Below are 26,268 nucleotides of genomic sequence, written 5' to 3' on the forward strand. Positions count from 1 at the left end.
TACACACACAGATATTTATTAAGACACAGAAATACACTCAATTAGGAAAGGGAAGGGGTAGCTGAAAGGGAAACATATCTAGAGGATATGGGGCAATTGGTGTCTTCAACACGCTGTTCATCAGGGGAGGAAGGGATTGAGGTCTCATCATAGCGTTGATTAAAGGAATTTGGTGGGGATGATTGTCTAGGACAGGGGGAAGGGGCACATGTACAAGTGGGGCAGTGTTATCTAATATTGTCTGTAAAATGGCTTTCGTTCCGTTCCTCCATTTTTGTAGACAGACTTATTAGTACATTTGCAACACTTGCATTTTGGGGCTGTCTGTGCCAATCTTCTTGCTCATTTGGTGGTAATTCCAGGCCACTTTCATAATTTTCACTATGTACTGTTAAAAAGAAAACCATGTTTTAGTGACATGTGAAACAATTTAAATTACTTGTTCTACTTTAAAAATTGTATTGTGTACCATTAGAGTTATTTCCATTACTCATTTCATCGTGGGGGAAATGTTCCTCTAGCCCTTCGAGGATGCTTGCTATTTCTGTTTAAAGAAAACATTACTTCTATTTCTTACAACTCATTTACATGCAACAAACTCTAATGTTACAGGAAGAAATATAATATACTTACCACTTTTTTGTATGGATTTATTCTTAGTAGGTTGGACTTGCTTCTGAGAGTTGCTTCAGACTGTGTAAGCAAGGCTGCACTGGGATAATATTGTTAGATCTACAGGTCACTTTTGTGCTTGGTGCATTCCATTATGTTGCACACCCTATGAAATTGTACTTCTGGTTTCATAAGTACAGGTTTAGTATACATTTTCAATTTTTGAATGTGCTACATGTATGTGTTGCACTTTAAACAACGTCTGTTTCTTCAGTGCGCGATATAACAATGTAATGTAACCCCTGTGCTTTTGGGCAATGTTATTGCTGCCTGAATTGCTCGCACAGCTGTTCTATCCAAGGACTCTGTGGCTTCCATGTTGGGGGTGGGGGTGCAGTATGATGTAAGGGACATGTAGACAAAATAAGGGTGTCCTGGTATAGACCCATGAAATTCAGTGAAAACACTTTGTTAAAGGGATGTTATGGTTAAATTGCAATAATAAAAACCTATCAAATTCAGTAAAAAAAACATTGTTAAAGGGACGTTATGGTTAAGCTGCACTAATGAAAACCTATCAAATTCAGTGGAAAAACAGTGTTAATGGGATATTATGGTTACAAGTGAAATTGAAAATCCCAGAAATTCGCCAGTTATGGTAAACTAAGCAACCATAACTCGCACCACCACCGTGCACTGCTAAAACTAACACCCAGGACATCAAAGATGACATTATAAATGGCATTGATGGCATTACTGGTGACATCACATATCTGGGCCACTTGTTTTTTTTCACTGACATATCTAGGCCAGGTGGTTTTGGTCTCTGACAGTCAGAATATTGAAATTCAAAAGGTGCTATATATGTAGACATTAACAATATGGAGCGATAATGTCAGAAACTGTCTCTCAGCTATTAAAGTCTGGGCTGATGTTAATATGCTAAAATTCAATCCTGACAAGATGGAAATCTTGGTCGTCATCCATGGTCCTTCAACTTGGCTGCCCTCTTTTTGGCAGGAGAACGGACCGAAACCTCATTTTCCTGTCATTTTTCTATATCGCCAAGATGCCTTTGCCACATTAACATAGCGTAACATAACATAACATTTCTGTCTTCTTTATCAGAGTTAAAGTTAAATGTGGATGTGTCTGCATCTTCCTTTCTTCTTGTAAGTTAGAAGGGTTGATGGTGGCTTCATGGATTGACTTAAGTCACAGTGTCCTGTCCTTCTATAACAAGCTTACACACTGCATGGTGTCATCCACCCTCTTGCTAACGCCTAAACCTCATCTAGAGAAGAAGTCCTCCTTTGCCACTGTTCTTCCCACACTTGTTAATCTCTGAAGTGGAGCATACACTGACCATGCAACCTTGTATCCAACTGTACACCGTGTTTACATGAAGAGGCTACGTTTTTAAGGCCCTGATGTGTTTTTCCTCTGACTCCCCCACACTCATATACCCTCATACTGAAGTGGAACTTTTCAAGAATCACAATGACTTTCACCTAATAATGTTTATCGGTTCCTTCATTCTATCATTCTACCATTGAGGCCCTTTGCTTCTCCCTGCCCCCTGTTCCCAAATATTACATTTAATGTTGTATAATGTGTGCTAAAACTAGCATATACATGATCCCTGAAGCCCTTTCTCATTGCTTTCATGTTGATACTGATACCCCTAGAATATGGGGGAACAGTGAGTTTGGCGAAGCACTTTGCATGTTGACAATGACACTTTAGTTCTTCTTCTTTATAACCTTTAGGAAAAATAGTATTCCATAAAAGCAAAGCAATCTATATTCATAAAAGTGAATATGTATGGGTGGTTGAGTTTGGGGCAAAGCATTGTTCCTTATACAATTCCTCACCGTTTCAACAATCTGCACCACATTTTGCATAGTTACCTTTTAGGACCCTGCGTACATTACTGGCTACCTGACATTTGGACACTCCTTTCCCCAGATTTTAGCAAAACTCTGAATTTGTTGGTGGGTTTCTGGCTAGTTAAAGTGTTGTTCCTTATACAATTCCACACCGTTCCACCAATCTGCACCAGATTTGCATAGTTAGCTTTTAGGACCCTCCGGACATGACTGGCTGCATAACATTTCGACACCCCACTCCTTTCACCGGTTTTCAGCACCTACACACATGAGACGGTTGTCTGAAATCGGTGAAAAATCAATGTCCCCGTCCCTAAAATGCAAAGTTCCTGGGACATTTGCACTACAATGCACCACAACAAACTGCACCATGCCAAGGTGAGGCAACAGGTTGGGAGAGAGCACAGTAGGACCCAGTATGCAGCAGCACACCAACTCTCACCTCCCCCCAACATCTGCCTCGGGGTATGTCAGCCAGCCACACACGCCCATTCTCAGGCCAGCCAGCCACACACACCCATTCCCAGTGCAGTTTACTTCAGGGTGCAAAGCACATCAAGCAATAAGCGAATCGGAAAAGCAACCTACAGTGTCATTGATATTCAACAACTCATGAGAGTTTTGTCATGTCTGTCCACAGAACCCGTTCTTAGAACGGGTATTTTTGCTAGTAGTAAATAAAATATGAATATAAACATTAAGGAAGTATTTCCATCGAAGATCAAATGTACATTCTGGAATTTTACAGGGAACAAGACTGGCCCAAAAGATGCAGTCTTATGAACAATTTTACTAGCATTCTTCTTTTATACGAACACTCTCCCTTAGCTATTTACTACATTCAAATTGCATAAACTCCAGAGCAATTGCTCTACTGCGTCGGCTATAAATGTTGCTAGAGCCCAAGCTACCTCTACATCGGTTGGCCTCAATAAATAGACAAACGCCGATTTACATTGTCAAATATTTCTGGATTTCCCACTGGGGAGCAAAAAATGTGCGTCTCAAGTGGACATATTTAGTGCAGAAGAACACGGCATGGAAAGAACGCTCCGGGACAGCAGGGCTGAACGGGCAGAATATTGTTGTTGTTTCGTCATTTCTGTTAGCTTGTATAAGATTTTGATTAGCCCCAATGGCCCATCCCATATAAGGCTAATGACTTGAACGTAGCTGGCCTCATAAGCAGGCAGCATGATGTTTAGGGGCCGGCTTTGGGGCATTTAGCGAAGGCAAAAAGGCTTCCAATCACTTGTGACATTTGTATATCCTGCCTCTCTAAGTGGGGTTTCTTTACCAGCTTTTCATTTAGGCGAACGCCTAAATAGTTGTTATGTTTCGATATTCACTTTATTTCATAGCAATATCTTTGAATGTCGCCTGTACCGACCTGAGTTTCATCCCTAAAGTAAAACCTGTCTCTGCGTTCATGGGTGCCAACAGTCCCTCTAGCTATACAGTGCTTTTTTTTAGGCCTGGACAGTGTCTTTGGGATCTGGTTATTCTCCCTTACTCAAAAAGCATTGGCAAAGTCAACAGATTTAACTTTTGCGTAGGCATGGGATAGGAATTTGCCAGGTAATACCATAACGGTAGTACTTGGCCTTAGTATGGTGACAACTGGAAAAGGGTGAGATTACCTTGCCATGAATGCAAATCCATACCTAATCCCTAAACAGAAGCCAAAATGGTTGGATTTGTCAATACTTCCTTTGACAGGACTTTGCTGCAAGGAAGACATATGAGTGAAGTAGCTGAAGGCACACTTGGTTGAGATATTTTTATTACACCAGTAGCACATTTCCAGGTGCAATGAAGGCATTTGCCGTTAGCTCTCAGCATACTACTAGAAACAACGCTGCCAGGCCAATGTTTAATGTTACAGCATGATAGAGCTATTTCAATGAGTTCCCAGTAGGATCATGCAGTGGGTGAGGGTGGCTATAGGGATTGCCATGGACAAACAAAGTCAATGGGCAGGTAAATATCCCAAAAAGTCCCACAAGCAGTGAGTCCCTCCTCACACGTCATCGATCTAGGAGGCATTGTTTCCAACGAATAGGTGGCGGTTATGAGCCACCCAATAGCCAAAACGAAAAAGGGAAGGAAATTCATCAGAAATACATCTGTAGCTGGAGTTCAGCACCCCTAAATATATTGGCGCCTCTGAAAGAGAGATAAGCGTGTCTTGCAAGAATTATTAAAATCATGAATATGTACACTATAAGGAACCACCTTAACAATGTTAGTCTGTGCAGACTAAGAAACAGGAATTCACACTTCAGCACCTTTTCGTGTGGCACGATGCGTTTGAGGTGTCCCCAGAAGTCATCCCAGGGTAAGCCCTTACTAGCAAAGCGTGCAAATCCGGAAGGGAGTCGCTTGAGCTTCCCTTTGCAGCACAGCCCGTCCCATGGCATTTTGGAGGTACTCTTTCTAATTAGTCCACTTTCAAATGAGTTGTACAAGATGCCAATTTCCCAAAGGTCAAAGAGAATGCAAAGTGCACTGTTGCGGGCCTCGCGCAGAGCTTTTACCTGGCCAGAGACTGTTCCTTTTGGGTGTGTAGGCACATTCTGTACAGAGGGAAAAGGCGATATGCATGGAACACAGACGTGGATATAGACAATGGTGTCCTGCATTGTGTGGTATGCGAAATGACAGATTCTCAAACTAGCACCAGGTTGCATCAGCTCTGGCCGCCCACATCCACAGAAGCCGATGGACAATAATGGGTGGAAGGCCGAGCGACTATATTCCTTGTTGCTGCTCACAGTTGCAGTGAACGCATATAGTGTGGTCCACACTTTATCACGACATCCCATAACCTGCAAATGAAAACCTAGCTACCGGCCCCACAAGCCTACCACTGACTGCTAAAGCTACCAAGAGACTAACTCAGCCTCGTCGACAGCCTGAATAATGTCATTATTTACACTGTTTTTAATATCATTCAAGGTGTGCATGCTTTTCACCTGCAGCCCTCCTAATGGGTCGTGTTTTAGGATTTAAAAGCATCATTATGGTTGCTCGGGGTGGACGCTCACCTTTTGATCGATAATGACGTCATGATATGCCACCAGGAGACTGTAAAATGGCATTCTATGGTTCCCATGCGGCCACATTCACACAGGCATGAGTGTGTCATTGAGGGCGCACTTGAGGCCATAGGATGGAGCACCCTTGCATACCATAGTACAGGGGTGGCGTGCCTGATACCCCGGCACTAATGCTTGACAGGCTCTGATGGAGGGCATTTCTTGGCTTTGTAATCGTGCATGGCCAGTCATGTTAAAGTATGGCACGACGGACCCCCACCCCTGTTCAGAGGAAAGATACGCAAGCGAGACCAGCCAGTTCCTGCCTCTTCTGGGACGAGTTTAATAGAACGCATGTAAAGGTCACGCATGAACTGATCCGTGAATTGCACGTCCCTCTGCGTGGGTCTCTGAAACAGATGCGGGGGGATACATGGAAACGACCCCCTCCACCGGCTGCAATGCGCACTTGCACATTAGTATTAATGATGCCAATGAAGATGTGCGCATCACAAATGCGCACGTTGGCATCCCCTTTACCTCTGTGAATCGGGCGCATTTATCGTGCCTCCCACGCAAGTGAAGGACATGCATGCCAGCATTGCCCTCTTCATTCGGGAGACACTAGCCCAGTCCTGGACTGGAAACGGAATGGCTAATGTTGGGGTGCATGGACGGAGATGTGGTAACACATTCTTCCACTTGCAGGGGGGAAAGGAAAGCTTTGCTGAATCGGACCCAGTTTTTTTTTATTTTTTTTATTCAGAACGATCAGTGTGTTGGTGATTAAGGATACAGGGATTGTGTTGTTGAACTATAAGGCATGCAGATGTGTTAGAGTTGGGTGGGTCTAACTGTAACCCAGCACAGCCAGGCAGGCATAATACTCGGCCAAACGGCTGCCTCTGTGAAGAGAAGGCTAGCTGAATCCCACGGTTGCACGGCATTTGTCACCAGCACTGCCCCCCTATCCCCCCAGCCACCTCCAACTGTTACGCTTTGACCAAACTGAGGCTAATGGACGCTTTAATTCAACTGAAGCCTGAAGGCAAGTCCCTCTGGTGGACCAAGCCCGGGGCTTCCCACAATTAGTCCTAATTATTTTAAGACGTTGACGAACAGACAGATCTTTCACTGGGAAAAACAAAAATACTCTGACGGGCCGCAGGCTTTGCCACCTTAAGCCAGTTTCCACATTGAATGAATCTTCCCTGATCGCACCAGCATGTGGAGAGCAGATTTAATTACAGTGCAGCCAGTGCTCTGTTTGCAGCAGACCAGAATGAGATGAGAACGAGAGACGTCAGGGCCTGATGAAGTCAATTAGAAGTGGTCATTTAGCGTTAGCAGATGCTGGCCTGCGGATCACATCATCCACAGGAATGGGAAGGCCGCAGGAAACTGACATGAATGTGACGATCAGTTCACTGCAGACATTCGGCGATCAGCTCATGGAATTCCAACAAAGAAATGACACATACACCCTTCCCCCAACCTGGCAAGAACCGACAGGGCGTACGGTCTTCCCCGTGACAGATGTGCACAATGCACAAGTCAAGTAGCATACCAACATAACATAGCCTGCGCGAGAATGCACATATATGATAGGCTATCTATAATGCGCTTCAGAACCAGAGGTTTCTTAGCGCGGACAGGCGATTGAACTTGTATTGCTCCCTGTCGTCTTGCCTGTAAGGCGAGCACGTTGCCACTGAGCTATCAGCCTATGACACACTTGCCAGTACAACTTCTGTGATTTTGTAGCCATAGATTTAGAGCAGGACGTGTCAATTCCTGGTCCCAAGAAGGTTTTTCATTTCTTCTCTTTTGTAATTTCAGCAGACGATTTTGAAAACAAGATTTGCATTTAGAAACAAGAATCATTTGCGACAAATTCTATTAGGATTCGTTGATGTTGGCTCTACAGGTGGGATATGGGCTACCTAAGCACGGTTCATGACAGTGACACGTGTATGCGTTAAAGCTCTTCATACGTTCATGAAAGGGGGTGACACCATACCGGCAAGTGTTTTTGCTGATTATAGAGTGGCATAGCTGATTCACAGGACGGAGTTGAGCTGCAAGGATAAACATGACATCAATGTGCACGATTTGCAAAGTCAGCCAGGCATGCACTCATGTCCGGCGAAATGTGCAATGTGTGGCTGGCATAGACTGCATCTCATTGGCAAAACAATGAAAAAGACCAATGCATCCAGTCGCAAAAACACAAGTTTGCATATGCAAAATGAATGTGTCTGGAAAGAGGGCAATGCAAACGACAAACACACTTGTACCCACCCACTCGAATGCAGAACCCAGATTCACAAAAAAGACCAAGGGCCCTATTCATGGATTTTTAAGCGCGGTGCAAAGTGACTTTCCACTGCCAACAAACGCACTGATTCACAGATCAGAGTGTTTTTTGTTGGCAGTGCAAAGTCACTTTGCACCAGTGCTAAAAGTTCCATGAACCGGGCCCCACGACCCCAGCTACCCTTGCAAAGTGCCCCTGTTGCCCCCTTCGGGGTTCAGGACGTTACAACTTTGTTTACGTTGTGTCAACATATGCTATTAATTAATTCAGCCCCAATGTTGCTGCTTACATAATAGGAAATGGAGTAAACAGGTTTACTCTCCATCCATACTATCTAAAACATTTAACCAGGGAAAAAATAATCAGATTTTTTTTTTCTCTGTTTGCTGTGTAACATATAAAGAAACATACTAAACACATTTATCTTCATGGTATGCAGAAAACATAGCTCATATAACACTAATAGGGATTGCGATAAAGTATGTTCGCACCATTTGTTATTGTACATTAGAAGCACTTGCTCAATTTTAAGCACAGGTCCAAATATAGAATCACCTGGATCCTGCGTATAATTGAGACATGGGAACCTGGGTAAATCCGCAGGGATACGCCACTCTGTTTTCGGCATGCTTGCGCCTCCTAATGTTTGACACTGCTTTTATATAAACGTGTTTTACATTCTTGTGTCCACTTTTGCCTTCCATGTTAATTTTAACTTCCAGAGGTTTTGTTTATTTGGTATTTTCTTGGGAATCATGTTCACCTGCTTGTGAAAAATGTTCCAGGGACAAATTGTGTCTGGTGCAGGTGGAATTACATTTGAATCAACATTTGTCTGTACTTTACAGTTACAGTGTACACATATATTCAAAGAGAGTCCTGGTAGAGAAGTTAATAATTGCGTCCAGAGGACAGAAAGCATAGCTGGGGAGACCAAAGAGGATGCCGGCACAGAAGTCCAGTTTAGAGAAGACAAGAGTCATTAAGAGATGCTTGGAGGTGTTGAAAGGAAGGAGGTGCCTGATGTTTCCCATATGTAGGATGTTGAGGTGAGCTGATGTTCCAGTTGTGGAGATGAATGTAGAGAAGTTGTGAGAAGGGTCATAGATTACACTGAGCTTTCTAGCTGGGTAGGGGAGAGTGCCAGGTGGGAACTGAATAGGCAGAGGAAGAGATGAGAGAGAACATTTGGCAGGAAAGAAAAGCACCTCTGTTCTGAGGTGCTTTTCTTAGAACTAAAGCTCAGCTATTAGATAAAGTTGGAGTAAGCATTCAAAATTCTGCGAACTGAATGTTCAGATATTTGGTGTATTTTCATTAGCAACAGAAAAAAAAACATTTACGTTCTGGCAGAGATATCAGTTTGTGTTCTGTCACTTTAACCCTGTTTTTTTAGGGTCAATACTTGTTTAGATTTAGTAATGATTCTCCCCATCACTTCAGTTGATATACTCTGTATTTTAAGAGCTGGATGAGCAAGTCAGGGCTTAGACCAGCTCTGGCCTAGTGTCTCACTCGGGCTTGGAATGAGATTTGAGGTAATGGGCAGTGGGAACCGAACCAAGACCGGCAGGATTTGCTTACTCACCTCAGAAACAAAAATGATTGCCCGCTGTCCTGTCCTTGCCCGAGCAGAAACTCATGCTCCCAGATGACTGGAATCCATACTCTGTCACCTGTGAAGAAGAATGATGGCAGCAAGCAGATTCCAAGGAAAGTCATCCATTTCAGGCAGCTGAATGCCTACAATTGGATTGTATTTCTACAATTGAGCAAATAGAAACACGAAAGCATGAGCAAAGACACACTTTTCATATCGCAACATTTATTCATGTGTCAGACTAAAAACTCTTATAACCAGTCAGAACACAGGGGTGGAAAGATACGTTTATGAAAAACAACATGACTTTAACTTGATGAAGAACACCACATTTAATTTTCGTTTCAGCCCCTTTGAGCTAGCAATAAGGTTGCTCAATTTCATGTGTTGTCCTTCATCAAAGAAAATAATTAAAGGTTTGTACTAGCACCACCGGAATGGAATGGTGCATGTTGGCATTTATGATACTATTATCAGCTGGAGCTGAGACGATATGTGGTTTCTAGTCAAAACTGCAGACTTGTCCAGAATTCCAGCAAGGCTTAACTAAAATGTGTGATCCTGGTCAAATTATTTGATTCCGAAGTTGCCCTATCAGCCAAAGTTGAGATGCCAGGTACAGGTCATGAATTGCTAGGGGTAGGCTGGATGCCAGGTATGAGTTTGGTGTTTTGAGGAGTTAGGAGGCGGGGTATTGCTTTTGTGTTGTTGATGGGTTTGGAGGCAGGGCACCAGGGATGAGGTCTTATGTTCCCATTTTTATATGAACTATATTTTGCCAGCCCATCTAATGTTTGGCTCCTAGAGTCAAGCCCTTTGACCTGGTCATATCTTGGCCATACACAGACATTATCTGACTTCCCTACCTCTCAGTATTTCACTACCTTTTCCGTATATGATACAATTTCATTCAATTTTTTTAGACCATAAAATGACTGATTAAAAATGAGTTCTGGGTATTTTAGGAGTTGTCGCAGGCATCTGATTTGTCTTTACTGTATTATTTTAGATTTGTCCTTGTGAAAATCTGCGGGGAGTTATTTGCGATGTTCACTGTATAAGGATTTCCTCCATTGCACACATTTATGACTGTGAACCAAATGGGATAGTTTTAAAACTTTATAAAGTTAGGCTTTTAGGGGGTCAAGTGTGCTAATGTCTCTTTTTGTTGCTTGGCCTGATTTCTTTCTTTTCCCTCACTTGTTTTCAATATTTGAGTGTTAACTGCCAAAGGTTTCTCTATCTTAGTTCAGTCTCTTTTAGAAAACACAGGAAACCTTGTCTCTAAGTTCTCAATCGTATTGTCATTATTTCAGACTAGTTATCGATTGAAGCGAGGAACCTTGACGTAAAGTTTCAGCAACCAACCTTTCTCCGTTAACTCACTTTCTAAATTGTCTCTAGGAAATTGCCTTCAAGTTCCAGCATACAGCATTTTTTCTTTCACTAACTTTAATAATTGCTTATAGGAGATTCGCTTCAGTTTCCAGACTGTAGCTTTTTTCTTTTAATAATTTTCATTGCTAGCACCAAGATCGTTGCCTTCAAGCATTTCTCCTTTGAGTTACGTATTCACTTGTTCTAGATATCTAGAAAAAACCTCCAAGTTCCAGTATGCAGAATTTCTCCTTTCAATCACTCTATTCCTTCACTTCAGGAAGTTTTCCTTCAAGTTGAATTATGCACCATTTCTCCTTTACATCACGTAGGAGCTTTGCTTTCAAGTTCCAGTTTGCATAATTTTTCTTTGACCACCTTTCTTCATTTCCTCTAGGACATTTCCTTCAAATAACAGCACGCTAGCAATGTTTATCTTTCCGATAATTTTCATGGTTCATTGTAGAAACGTTGACTTCAAGTACCAGTATGCAGCAAATGACCTTTCAGTAGCTTTCTTACTATGCTCTAGAATGTTTGCTTTCAGGTTGCAGCATGCAGCATTTATCCTCTGCTTAAGTGCCAAGGACGAGTGTGCTCGTCCTTTTGTGCATAGACTTCCATAATAGCCTAGCACGTAAGCTCTTACATGCAGTTGTTCTCCTTTGAATCAGTTCTCTCTATTTTCTCTAGGAAATTCTCCTCCAATTTCAAGCCATCTTAATTTCTCCTTACAAGCACTTTTTCAATTTGCTTCAGGAACATTCACTCCAAGTTGCAATCATAAATGTTCCTCCTTTGAATCACTTTTTCTATTTGCTTTAAAATATGTTCCAGCATCAGTGTGAATATGCAGCATATGTATTTTAGAAAATATGATACCTCCATTTTATTCTTTAGGGAACCACATTGAATTGACATGTGTGGTGCCCTCAAGGTGTGCCACATCAGGTGAGTGTAGTCCATCCATGTCTGCTCCTCTAGTTCCATACTTTGACAATTATAAACAGGCAACACACATTCACAGGCATGAAACAGCAAATATGTGGGCTCTACATACACTGTAATCATTTTAAAATGTTCATAAATGTTTGTACTTTTTCACATGGAGACACATGATATTAGAAATTCAACACAGAAAAAAGACTTCCATACACCGCTGTGAGCTGAAGTCTTTTTACTATGTCACTTACCATTGTTATGTTTCTGCAAATACTAGACATTTCTGGAACTTTAGGTGTGGAAGTCAGCACATATCATCTTTCTGACATACACACACACACACACACGCAGCGCAGACTCACACACTCGTCAAAAAAATCAGACACAGGACTTTAATCTCAATGAGGTTATGTTGGTAAAAATTTAATAGCAGCACTGCAAAGGTAAAACAGGAATAGAAAAAACATGGCACTCTCCAGCAATCCCAATCCTGCATTAAACAGCGTATAAGAAATTATAGAATTTTTTAATACCATGAAAACAACGTATCTGCAAAAGAATATATGATGAAGAGGACACCACCCATTTTCTAAAGACCTTATATAATATACGGCCTGACACACATGACATCCTCTTCACTGTAGATGTTGCGAGTTTGTATAGCGGCATACCGCATGATTTGGGACTTGAGGCAGTTGAATGGACTGTGTTCCTGGAATGTCCTATTGCTACAAACCAATGGTACCTCAATGCGAGCCATCATGACGCCTGTTTGTGCCAATGTATTCATATTCAGGTTCAAACAGAATACCTACTGCAGCATCCCGTGTGGCATAAGTATTTGAGACATTGCGGTCTAAATTGAAGATATTTCTGTGGTCTGGAATGGCCCTGAGACTACACTACTAAATATTTTGGGAACTCTTTACCTTATAGACTCCAGGATACAATTTACTGTGAAGATCGTCTCACTGAGAATACTTTTCTTGGATTTTAGTGTTATGCATTCACACTATGGGTATATTACTAATCTGTATTGGAAACCCACTGATAGGAATAATTTGTTTCACAGGTTATGTTTTCACCCTCCTAGTCTCATTAGAAATGTGCCTTATGGACAACTGCTTTGGTTAAAGAGAATAATCAGTGACATGGAATAATGTCATGAAGAATTTGATCACATGATGTTGAAGTTCCTACAATATGGGTGTGGGATGTATCAACCCACTCATCCAAGCCCTGCAACATCACTGTGCACTGGCAGGAGAAACATCATAATGGCCACCGGAAAGCATGCTGCTCGCTAGAAATCACCAGAAATTGCGCAGTGAAAACCTGAAAAATAGGCCACCATCTCCTTTTTCCTATGTCAGTAGTAACACAGGAGACCACTGCCAAAAACCACCACTGGCCTACCCACAAAGTAGCCTGAAACCACTTGGAAATAGCTATGCTGATTGAAAAAGAAACACAGAGCTGTTTGAAAATCCATTTTCTTGATTGTCAAAAATTGCTACAATCATGGCTCACAAAGCACAAGATCCAACCTCTTTTTTGGGTGTTCCACATCATTTACTGCAAGAATCCACACAAATACCATGTCAGCAAAAATCATATGTTCTCAGAACAAAATCCCATTTTAAAGATACTTGATGGAAAGACAGCTGTCTAAATAGGTGTAGTACCGTTGCTCACCTCTACCAGAAAGCTGAGGTTTTAAAACATTTAGTGTAAAGTTCAACAATTGAACTCAAACTATGCCAAAGAAGAGGATTCCATCAAAATGCCATATAGAGTTCCACACAGTGATTTCATGTTGAAAAAATACTTGATTTAAAGATATGTTGCTTATTTTAAGTTTATAAATGTAATTCTTTTCACAAGGAACTATGTTACAATTGATCAAAAAGTAACCTGATGCAGTTAAAACTCCCAAAGGCTTGCTTCCCCTGAGAACCCTTCACACCTTGTCATTCCCACCAGAAGGAGGATGTCACATTGGCATGCTAATCAAGAGGGGAGGAGATTTTGTTTGCAGCCCGGAGAAAGGAACAATAGATGCCTTGGACTGAGTAGGGAATGCTAATTTGGGGTGTGACTGACCACAACTGCTGGCAGGAAACAAGACATGTGACCCTCTGAGTCAGCCCAGCTCTGGGGACGGACCAGACTGAGATGTGAATTGAATTGAAAGCAAATGTATGTTTTGTCGGGGGGGAAATTCTGCCGGGGTCGGCCGGGCCGTCCGCAGACCTCCGGGCAGGGAGGCCCCAACTCCTCCCGTATATCCCAAAAGAGATAGAGTATGAGACACACGCAAGAAGCAAGGTGACTCTGCTGTTTATTAGACAAAACGGCAGGGATGGATCAAGGAGCGTACGCGTCCGTCCTGACACACACACAATCGTGGGGCTCGCAGGCCGTTTTTAACTTAGTATGACGCGCTACTTGCGTCACTTGGAAAGTTTAGCAAAAAACCTATCTCCACTCTGGATTGGTTACTTGAGTGGTAGGGTTAGTATAGCACACATATAGAGAACGGTGTTAGTGGTTGAGGGTTAGTCAGGTGGTATACCTGGGCTGTCCCTTCAATTTGATACATGAAAGTTGTTACATGAAGACCTCTGAGGATTGGTCAATGTTAATGGCGTCAGTGATAGGAGCCCCATGTTCTGATTGGTCCGCTCGCGAGCCTCCCAGTCTGGGACTATCGCTGTTCCCAGCTCGCGGTGCACCTGTAATTTGCAACAATGTTTTACTACGGGTAGGTGTAAACAATGTGAGGATTTATTCATATGTTGGGAGGTCGACTACTCCCACTGCTGCAGATGTCCAATGAGTCTTTTAATTGTATCTGCCTGTGTCTTGAAACGTGGGATTCAGGCGTCTCCTTCCTCCTGGGCTTGGCATTTGTCAGGTTTGGCTTTGTCACGTGAGGTGGGACCGTGTTTGAGGCAAAATTCAACACAATTAATATTGTTTTTCCTACTGTGTGCCTGGTTTATCTTGCAGGTGCGACCTTGGCGTTGGCTTGCAGCGTGCGAGATTGCAACATCGTGCCCTTGGCGGTGTGCTTTCGCCGGGCTCATTTTGCAGGGTCAGCAACCCAGTTCTTGCTCATTCAATGTTCATGGAAGCTTTTGCTTGCGGCCTACTTGGGCCTGGTGCATAGGTGGAACCGTTTGATGCAGAGCGCTTTAGGTTACGGTATCATATTGCTCTATCCTCAGTATCGTGTCTCCGTTATATTCTTCATTATGGTACATGGTTCTTAGAAGAAGCGTGAGCAAGCCTTTTTAGATAAGTTCATGATGCGTCTTGCGTTTCTGCATTTTGAGAGCCTATGTGGAAAATAATAAAGATGCACGTCCGTGAGTATGTCTGTCGCCTACGTCATAGCACTGAGTATATTCTTCGTGTGGATTGGTGTGGGACTGTCCGGTGTGCATGTTTGCACAGGTGTGCTGACCGTTGGCTAGGTCGTCATGGCATCTCTAACGACGTGTAGATTTAGTCGAGTTGATCCGTGCCGCAGGTGTCGGCATGGACAGGGCGGGCTGCTGGGCAGGTAGATGGGCACATCCGTATGTTCCTGTACCAGGGTATTTGGTCGTCTGGTAGATAGGCAAACTCCTCTCGTGGCGGGTGTCTAGGCCGTGATCCTCTAGGCCAAGCGCGAGAGGGGAAGGGCGGGAGCCTGTTCTTCCATTCTCCCACTTCAGTCCCCCCTCTGGTCGACTTGTCGACCACAAACATATCCTTTTCTTTATCTCCTCTTACTCTCCATATTTTAGTTATTCCTCCCAAAAGTCCATAGTGGTTAACATGGTCTTCAAATGACCAATACATATATTCACAGGTTCCTCCAGGAGTGCAGTATACCCATTTCCCTATGTAGCTCCTTGGGTTTCTTGGGTTTTCGAGCTTCACAGATGGTGGGTCCAGGTGGTTGGTGATGATCTGGTTGCGCAACTTCTCTCTCTCTTTTCTGATTGTGCCTGTGTGTTGGCCGTCATCTGTTGGCATCAAGAGGTGTATACCAACCATTTCGATCATCTCGTCTGTGGTGCGTGCCTTCCGGGCCTTCCAAAATCTTATTATGGTCAGTGTAGCTCCAGCCAAAATAGTACATCCAACTATAATCTTCAGTCCATCTGACAGCCAAGATGGCATCCATGACCATAATATTGAAAACCAGCTCTCATCCTTTTTCACACCTTTACTTTCATCCATCATTTTTGAGTGCATCTGGGCCAATTGTAATACAGCTTCCGTGAGTGTACCATTGTCAGCATCATTAGCAGGAATGAATGTGCAGCATGATTGTCCTATCTTTGCGCAAACTCCTCCTTCCATTGATGTGAGGAGGTCCAGTACATATCTGTTCTGTAGTGCAACCATTCTTACTGCTCGCAATTCCTCTTTTATTGCGTTGAATCCATTTACTGTAGAGTTAATTGTCATCATTAGTTCCCACCTAGTTATCTGGAGCCATTTTGCGTTTGCGTAGGCCTGCAGTCCAGGATGTATTATTGAGGAGAAGAACATAGCTGCTCTGCTGAATAGTCTGTGTTCCGGCGGAATTGAGGTGAGTGCTGTTTCTGACCTTCCCCACAGGTAATTTCCTGTCAGAGGTTCTCCTTGTCTTTTCCTTCTGTTGAGGACAGTGTAGTTGCCGTTGCATCGGTTCTCTGGCCCTTTCCGAGGCTGTGCAGATCTCCTCTTCCTTTTGTTCCCTTCATCCATCTTGGGGAAATTCGCCATATTCACATGCTTCTGGGGTACCACTAGTGATGGTACATTAACGTGTACTATAGTGCATACACCATTCCACAAAGGGGGCAGTGTGTGGTACGCCTTGTCTCCACAGGCACAGTAATGGTCCATTACTACTGCTGTTCCTGCTCCCCCCTCAGGTAACTCCATCACGCTTTCACAGTTGGTGTTGTATCCTACATCCACCTCTCCTTTATGTTGGTAGCATACCTTAGGCGCAGTTAGCGGCAGTATTGTTATTGGGTCTTCATCCTTCTCCATCCACGTGAGCATGGGTACGTACTTGATCCAAGTCATCCAACATCTATGGTTATGTCCATCAATAGTTGAAATATTTTCTCTTGTTACCATGTTGCTGCCAACCACTCCTATGTCCCATTTGTTGTTCATGTACACCTTCCCTGTTATTATCATCAGTGGTCTTTCCCAACATCCGTTTTTACCAGGGACTTCAGTGGCGTACCAATCACATGGTAGGTACTGCAGTGTTACTTTCTTTGTTTCTCCTTTTTCAGGACCACTTGTTATGTATCTGAATCCTTCAGCATATAAACTGCTCTTGTGGTAACTCAAATAAGTCTTGAGGAAGTTGTTTTCATAGGGATATGTATCTCGTGTTTTTCACACCAGTTGCACCACTGTCCCTTGAAATCTTCCTTTCGTCTGGAACAGTGCCAGGTATATTATATATCGTGCTATTTTTCCATCTATCTCCGTGGCAACAAATGTTCGAGAAGCGCTCATTGCGTATGGGATCAATGAGCAAATGTAGCAGCTGTCTTCTGTTGTCTGCTTACCTATGTGGGTCATGTGTTGGTACCATATGTTGTTTGAGATGTGTGCTGAATCTTGTATGTAGTTGTTAATGCCTTTATTATCTGAGTATGTGCTGCGTTTAACTCTATTTTCCTTGTGTGGGATTTTACTAGTACCACCTGACGTAACACCTGTTGCAGCTGGGGGTGGGGGTGCATTAGGTTTGGGTACAGCAATAATATCAATAGCATAGCTGTACTGCCATACAGAGGCAGCCAAGAACCCGGTGATCATTAAAATCCCTATCAATTTTATTACAGATGCTAATTTCACCGGCATTTTGCTCTTACCTTGCTGCAGTCCGGCAGCTTATTCTTGCGACGTTACAGTTGCCCGCCTGAAAATTCTTAATATGCTTGTTATTGGTGTTAGTTGTCGTTTTTTAAGCTCTCCCTATCAGGTAGTCATTCAGTGCCCAGGCGAAGAGCTGTTCCCACGCTAATCTAAGCGATCTATCTCTTAGGGTGGGCAAGTATGGTTGGAGGTGGGGCATTGAATGTTCTATGGCCAAGAGAAGGCTGTGTAGTAGACACGCACCCTCCTTCTTTTCAGGTACGTTGGCCGTTTTATTTCATACACAAATTGGTGTGACAATTCTTCCAGGTAATTATCGTCTGAGGGTACCATCTACTCCTGGGCAGTGAATTGGTTAGTTATCTACTTTCTTAACAGTACAATAATACGCTGTACCTGCATGTGCGAGAGAAAAGAAAGAGAACATTCAGGTGTTTACATGTGTGTATGTGCAAAACAATGTCCTTCAGTTCAGTTATTACTACAGTGGGTAGGGGGTCAATGGGCAGAGGGTTTGGGGCTCAACTGGCGGAAGTCTCTTTACCCTTTGATCGTGTAACCATGGGGTGGGCGGTATGGCGATCACCCCTTTCTTTTCTAGTAGTTGTCTCTGGGGAATCTGGGGGGTGGCAGGGTATGGGGTCACTTAGGCCGTTAGTTGTGGTAGAAGTCTCTTCCTCCGTTGGTGACGCTGTTGTTGTTCTTCCAGTGGCCCTGTCGATGGCGCTGGGGCGGGTCTGGAGTTTGTAGATCTTTACGTCGTGTAGGTGGTTCCAGGCACGTTTGTCCTGTAGCTTTACTGCTCTCGTTGATACCTCCTCTACCAGATGGGGGCCAGTGAATCGTGGACTGTTCCACTTTCTGTTGAAATTGCGAAGTAGTACGTGGTCACCTTTAGCAACTTTGCACAGTCTTTCCTTTTCCAATTCTTTATCCACGTCTTCTTGTTGATCGCTGTTAGACCCGCCCCGCGTGCGCTCGAGCTGTTGAGACACAAACACTACACTAGTAATCAAAGAAGACACATATTGGTACATTTCATCACCAAGGACATCTGCAGTACTCTCGTGGTCGGTAAATGCTCTTGATGTTGGCGTTAGGGGAAGGCGCATTTGACGTCCGGTAACCACCTCGTGAGGGGTGAGGTGGTGGTCGGAACCTGGTCTATTCCTTAGCTCAAATAGGGCTAGTGGAAGGCAATACAACCAACTCTTCTTTGTTGTTTGCTGTATTTTTGCAATTGCCTCCTTTAATAGGCCATTCAGGCGTTCACATAAACCGTTGGCCTGTGGGTGGTATGCACATGCAAATTTATGCTTGATGTTCAGCAAGGATGTAATGTGCTGGAACATTTCGTTTGCGAAATGTGGGCCATTGTCTGACCTCAGTACCTCGCACACTCCCCACCTGGGGAAGACCTCCCTCACTAGGAATTTAGCTGCTCTAAATGCATCTGGGTGTGAACAGGGCCCTGCTTCAATCCACCTCGAGAATGGGCATACTACTACAATCATATACCTATTTCCTTGACATACGTTGATCATATCAACATAGTCAATATGGAGATGTCGGAAAGGTCCCTCTGGCCGGGGTATAGTACCTCTTATCACCTTCAGAGTGTGACCGGCCATAAACTGTTGACATGTGAGACAATTGCTGATAAAATTTGACACATGAGAATTTAACTCGGGGCAGAACCAGTCTTCCCTAATTCGTGCTGCAATTACTTCCTTGCCTGTGTGGGCTGGGTGATGTAGTTGGCTCAGGGCGGTGTTCAATAGTGCCAGTGGTATTACAATCTTTCCAGTGTCACCCTGGCGCCATAGTGCGTCGGTTGGTGACATTGTGCATCCTCTTTTTAGCCATATTTCTTTTTCTGCCATTGGTGCAGCCGCTTGTAGCTCCATTATCTGTGTGGCTGGGAGATGGGTGTAACCTTCTCTTATCAACATCTCCTTAGCCATTCCCCTCCCTCTCCCTCTCTGTGACTCTGGGGGGTTCCATATCTCACCAAAGTATGCAGCATACTTCGCATGTGCGTCTGCTGCTGCATTCCCTTTTGAGATGTGGTCTTCACCATTGGTGTGTGCGGTGCATTTGACCAAAGCTAATTCTTGGGGGTCATTTATTGCTTCAATTAGTTCAGCCAATAGGAGGGCATGTTGCACTGGAGTGCCATCAGCTCTCCTAAACCCTCTTCTCCTCCATTTCGACAGCCCTGAGTGGACAGTGGACGTAACATATGCGCTGTCGGAATATATGGTCACTCGTTTGTCAAAGCTTTCCTTCAACGCCAAGATCAGTGCAATCAATTCTGCTGCTTGAGCGGAATAATGCTGTGGTAGTTGTACACATCTCATTGCCACACACACCGGTACCTCCATCATTTTTACCACTGCTGCCCCAGTCCTCCTTATACCATCCCTTTGGTCGATAGTTGATGACCCATCAATGAACATGCGCTCACCTCCCTCTAGTGCGTTCTCTTCAACCTTTCTAGTACATGAGTACATTTCAGTTATTTGCGTACAGTCGTGGGCATAGTTTCCCTCCTCAATTACTTCTGCTAGGAACCTTGCAGGGTTGACCGTGCTACATCTAACAATTGATAGTTCAGCTCTGGATAAAATGATCTCATAACCTGATGCCCTTTGCGTGGTTAGGGTGGACTTAGGTTTATTCAATATCGCAAATAGTGCATGTTCCACAAACAGTGTAGTTGGGCACCCCATGGTGATTGCTGATGCTTTCTCTACCGCAAAAGCAGCTGCGGCGAGACCTTGTTCGCAAGGGAAATGACCTAACATCACAGGATCTAAGTGGCCGCTGTAAAATGCTACTGGTTTGTAGCCCATGCTTGTTTTTTGAGCCAACACTGCTTTCATTACTGCTGAGTCGCAATGTGAAAATATAAAGAATTGTCGCTCATAGTCTGGGGATGCCAGTACCGGAGCAGTTGATATTGCATCTTTCAATTCATCAAAAGCCTCTTTCATTTCCATTGTCCATCCCAACTTTTTCTCCCCTTTATTAGCTTCCTTTAACGCCTCAAGCAGGGGTACTATGTATGAACTGTAATCAAATATCCATGCTCTACAGTAGTTGCACAGACCCAGGAACTGCTGCAGTTCCCTCACTGTTTGCGGCACTGGTGTGTTTGAAATGGCCTGTGCTCTTTGTGGTGCAATCTTTCTTCCATGTTGGGATATGAGCTGACCAATGTAAAATACCTGTTTTTGACAGTACTGTAACTTTTCCATGTCTACCTTGTAACCTTTTTCAGCCAATATTGTCAACATCTTTAATGAGTCCTCTCTGCATGTTCTTTCGTTTGTACTGCAAATTATTATGTCGTCGACATACTGCAACACTGTGCTTTCCACTTCAATGTTACCCAAATCCATCTGTATTACTCTGTTGAAAATTGAGGGTGATTCGCAATACCCTTGTGGCAATCTGGTGTGTTTCCACTTTGTGTTTCTGTAAGTGAAGCTTGTCAGATCTTGTGAGTCTGGGTGCAATGGTATTGAGAAAAAAGCATTTTTAAGGTCGATCACTGTAAATCGTGATGCTTCTGCTGGAATGCCACACAATATTGTGGCCGGGTTTGCGGCTATGGGGTATTCTGCTTCTACTATGTTGTTCAAGGGCCTGAGATACTGTATGAAGCGCCAAGACCCCCCTTTAGCCTTGCGCACTGGGTATACAGCCGTGTTACATGGTGATTCTGAGGGGACTAATATGCCATTATCTATAAGGGCCGTTATGGTTTCATATATGCCCTCATCTGCCTCTTTTGATAGTGGGTACTGTTTCACTCTGGGGAGTATTGCACCTTTTTTCAATTTTATCCTTACTCCCCCTATTCTTTTTATGCACCCCACGTCATAGGGGCTAGTAGTCCACAATGATGTGGGTACCTTTGTCATATCCTCCTTAAAGAAGGGAACTGGGGTGGATGTAGGTGCCTCAAGTGCCATTGCAATTTTCTGTGCTACTTGTTTGTACGCCACTCTTAGCCATATTTCCACACTCATCATAAACACCATTTCACCTTCCTCTTTTTCTTCTGAGAACAGCTCCTCATCTGACACCTGGGTCAGTCTACATCCTTCTGCTAGTGCTATCACTGCCCTCCATGCTCTTCCTTCTCTGTCTTGGGCATGTACAGCAATATAATCAGCTGTTTCTATAATGCTCTCAATGTCCACTGGAACCACCTTTCCTTCTGGTTCATTGACTGGTGTTTCTGGTCTGAACAAATAGGCTGCTGGCCTCCTCCAGATCTTTCCCTCTATCCCTGGCATCCATGCAAATGCCATGTCTGTCCCGTACTGGAAGAGTTCGCCATCTACTGGCTCCGCCCTAATCGCTGTCTGTCCGCAGTATGCTTGCATAATCTGTCGTGCTGTGAGCATGTTAATCCCTGGAGTAGAGCAAATTATGCCGTCTTCAGTAAAGGAGATCGTCATATTCAACCTGTTCATTATGTCTCTCCCCAGTATATTTACTGGTGAGGCACTATAATATAAAAGTGGAACTGACATGTCATAATCCCCTATAGATAAGGGAATGTTATTGGTAAAAGGAACCAACCCTCTAGCCCCAGAGAATCCTTGGGTGTTCATGGCTTCGCCTGACATCTTAAATTTACCTTCCCTTATGCAAGACCGGGTTGCCCCGGTGTCAACAAGGAATGATAATTTTTTGTCACCTATCGTTACCTCTATGCGTGGTTCCTCCGCACTATTAGGTGTTACTGACAGGATGGGACACACCAAGGCCGTCTGTGGGCTGTCCTATTGAGGGTACAACGATTGACCATTTCCTGTGCAAGGGTTGTGTCCCAGGACCGTCACCCTGCCCAGTTGTGTTTGTTGTGCTTGGGGTTGTTGTGTTATCGCTACCTGTTGTTGTGGCAGTGAATATGTCTGTGGCTGTTGTTGTGTTATTAGTTGTTGCTGTTCATTTCCCTGTTGCAACGTCTGCTGTTGCTGTATGCCCTGCTGTTCCTGTGTGGGCCTTGGTTGTCCCTGTTCACTCCATGATGGTGTTCCTGGTCTTACTCTACACGTGCGTGACATGTGCCCTAATAATCCACAACTCAACACACCGGTGGTTCCCTTCTCTGCCATGGAAAGCTCCCTCTGTTGTCCTGGTATACTAGTTGCCCTGTGGGGTAGGAATTTCTAAGTCCTCCCACCTGCTGTTGTGTGTTATATCCGTATCCTCTCCCTCTCATAATTCCTCCTCTTCCCCTGTTGTAATTATAATACCCAGCTCCTGGCATTGAGTATCCTCCTCCTATGTTGGTCGTGTATGGTTGGAGTGGCGGCACCTGTTGTGTTATAGTCTGTGAGGGTGGTATTTGGGAGAGATCTTGTGCAGCCACTACTTGTGTGGGGCTTTGGGTCATTGTTGTAGGTGTAGTTATTAGTGCCCCTTCCATTGTGTATTTAGTAAGTATTTTCTGTACTAGTTTAGCCTCTTCCGTTTTCCTGTCCTCTTCCTTTTGTTTCATTTTTCCTTGCCAGGTCCTGCAATGATGCACTATTGTCAGTTGTATTTCTGGCCATGCTTTTGCTTCCATTCCCACTACTTTCTTCAGTTGTTTCTGAACTCCTTCTGGGAGCCCTTGTACTAGTATATGATAAAATATTGCTGGTGTTTTATCCCATTGTTCTCTAGTTTCCATGCGCCACTTCTCTTGGATTTCCTGGATATAATCAACAGGATCTTCGTTCTCACGCATCTTGCGTGAGGTAATTGCTCCTATGTCTGATGTGTCTGGGTACTGTACCCTCAGTGCCTGCCATAGTGCATGTCTGCAGTTTGCGAATGGTGGCCCATCGTGCGATGTGTTTACTATTGTTACCCCAGGGAATCCCGCTCTCTTCCAAATGTCATCCGCTGCATCCCCTAATATCGATATTAGAAGGCCCTTTACATCTCCCACTGCCAGTTTCTGTCCTGCAGTGTGTTTTTCCATTTCATATATCCATTTACCCGCACCTCCACTTAATGATGGGAGCCTGCACTTTATATTTTCTTTGTCTGTATGCTTCCAAGGGACATACTGTGGCCTAACCCCTCCCCTCTCCAGAAGTGGCATTAAGTTGTGTCTCGTTTTACCCTTTGGGTTCCATAAAATCGAGTCCTCACACCCTTCCTCTTCTTCCCTCTCTTCTACATCGTCAATTTCGTCCGTATTTCCCCTGCTCGTAACTCTTTCTTCTCCATCCTTTCCCCTTCTTCCATCATTTCCTGTATTTAATGTGGGCGTGTGTATTCGTCCTTCCTGCCTGCGTCTAGGGAGGTCTCTAAGCCGACATGCATAGGGTGTCAGTTCGTTTGTGAAGGGCGCAAGTTTTATTGTACGTAATGAGCGTGAGGTGGTTGAGCATGTAGGGTGGGATGGGAGAGGGCGTGATGGGGACGTTGTGGCCTCATGTGTCTGTCTTTCCGCTATTCCTTGCTCTTCCTCCTCACTTCTCTCCAGTTCATCCTTTCTCCCACGGATCCATGGTGAGTCTGTGTTGGTCCGGGTGATGTATAGTTTATCTAGGCTTTCCCTTTCACTGTTTCTTCCTTCCTTCTCCACTCCTTCTTCTTCCTCACTACAAAAGTCAGTCATAAACGGCACCCCCCACTCGGTCTTTTTCCCCTTGATGGTTACTGTTTTTAAGTCTATTAGGTCCAGTTCTCCCTTTTCTCCTTTATCAACCGCTCCCCTTTGCGCTGATGTTGTTGCTACTTCTGTGTCTCTATATACATCCCCCCTTACTTCACTCTCCCTTCTCCTATCTTCTCTTTCTCCTTCATTTCTCTCCTCCATCTCCCTACCATTTTCCTCCCTTTTCCTTTTTAATTCCTCCATTACTTCACTACTCACCTTTTCCAATATCCTTTCATCCTCTTTCTTCCTTTCCCATCTCACCCTCTCCCTTTCTAATATACTCTCTATCACCCTCCCTTCTTCGTATTTCTTAGTCGTTTCTGATAGTAATCTCTTCTTCCACATTGCCATTTCTCTTTCTTTCTCTTCTTCTTCCCTTTTCCTCTCTCGCAGCACTGCTCTTGATACCCTTTCTGCTGCTGCTTTTACCCTTTCAGCTTCTCTCCTTTGCTCCTCAGTTCGTTCCCTTATTTTTTCCAATTCATTCTTACCTTCTTTCCTTTCCCTCGCTCTCTCTCTTTCCTCCCTCTCGAGCTGTTTGATCAGTTCATCCTGCTCATCCCTTAACTCTGCTAGTCGTTCCTCCAAAATCTCTTCCTTTTGTCGTAACAGCTCTTCCCCTCTCATTCCACTCTCCCTGGTATTATCCTCGCCTGTTTTCCTTACTACCTCCTTCTCTTCTCCTGTTAATGAACCTCGTAATTTTAATAGTATCTGTGCAGCTACCCACTCATCATTTCCTATTTCCACAGTGTGTTCTTCTCCAGTCCTCCCCTCCTCTGCTGGCATCTTCCTATGAGCCACATATGGTGGAGGGCTGTATGCCGGGTTCGAGTACCCCTCAGCCGCCCTTAACTGTCCTCTTTCTATTTCTCCTAATTCTCTTAAAGAGTACAACCCCCCTCCCTCTGTTTTCACTACCTTTACTAGGGGTATATCGTTGCTCGGTTCCTTTTTTATTTCATTTGATTTATTGTTCTTTTCTCTTCCCAATTGTCCGTTCCCCGTGTTCTTTGGGTCTTCACTCCCCTTTTTCCCATCCTCTCCTTCCTCCGTAATCTCTTTTTCTTCCGGTATTTCCCCCACAGTGAACATTCCATTTGGTCCTGGTCGGGACCCTTGGAACATCCTCCATAAGTTAAACACCTCCACGTGGTTTGCCAACTTCTTCCCTTTGTATGTATTATGCAGATGGTTTAATAGTGAATGTTGGGCATATGGATCAAAGCTACCATTAGGCGGCCATGGTGTTATCATTTTGTTGTCCGTCCCCTGTGTCCATTCTATGCTATACTTGATCGGTTTCTCCCTATGGGGTAACAGTGTTGTACATATGTGTTATAGTGGGGTAGTGAGGGTGTTCCCCCACCCTCCCGATCCTGTCCCGTGTGACATAGTAGCGCTCCACTTGTTACCCTTCCCCTATTTGGTGGCGGTTATCTCACTAGCAGTTTACAATATACAGCCTTCTATCGTTACCTGGCCCGTAAGTTTGGGGACTTGCGATAGTCCGCTGAGGAAAATTATTAAAATATAGTATTTACATTTGTATATTTTCTTCTGTCTTTCTTCCTTTACACGACACCCTTACGGCCCCCTGCGGCCGAGGCGCACGTAGCCCCCTGCGGCTGCGTACCCCTTGTGACGTTCTTATACATACAGTCGTCCTATTTTCACTTGCTCCTCCTCCTTCTTCTACACTTGCCGTGGCCGGCGTTCTCCGTGCGCCGCCACGTCCCCCGTTTCGCCTTTCCTTGATCAATTCATTACCGTTTATCTCCGTTTCCACTCCCTTACCACAGTTCTCTTCCCCACCACTCTCAGAAAGAAAAATGCCTTGTGCTCGGGATATCCTATGAAAGCCCTACTGGTGACATCACCGATCGCTTCAAAGTACTGGTAAGTTCTATATATATTCTTTAAGTCCAAAA

The sequence above is a fragment of the Ambystoma mexicanum genome, chromosome 4q (genome assembly GCF_040938575.1).
Source record: "Ambystoma mexicanum isolate Mex_15411 chromosome 4q, UKY_AmexF1_1, whole genome shotgun sequence".
In the NCBI taxonomy this organism is placed as follows: domain Eukaryota; kingdom Metazoa; phylum Chordata; class Amphibia; order Caudata; family Ambystomatidae; genus Ambystoma; species Ambystoma mexicanum.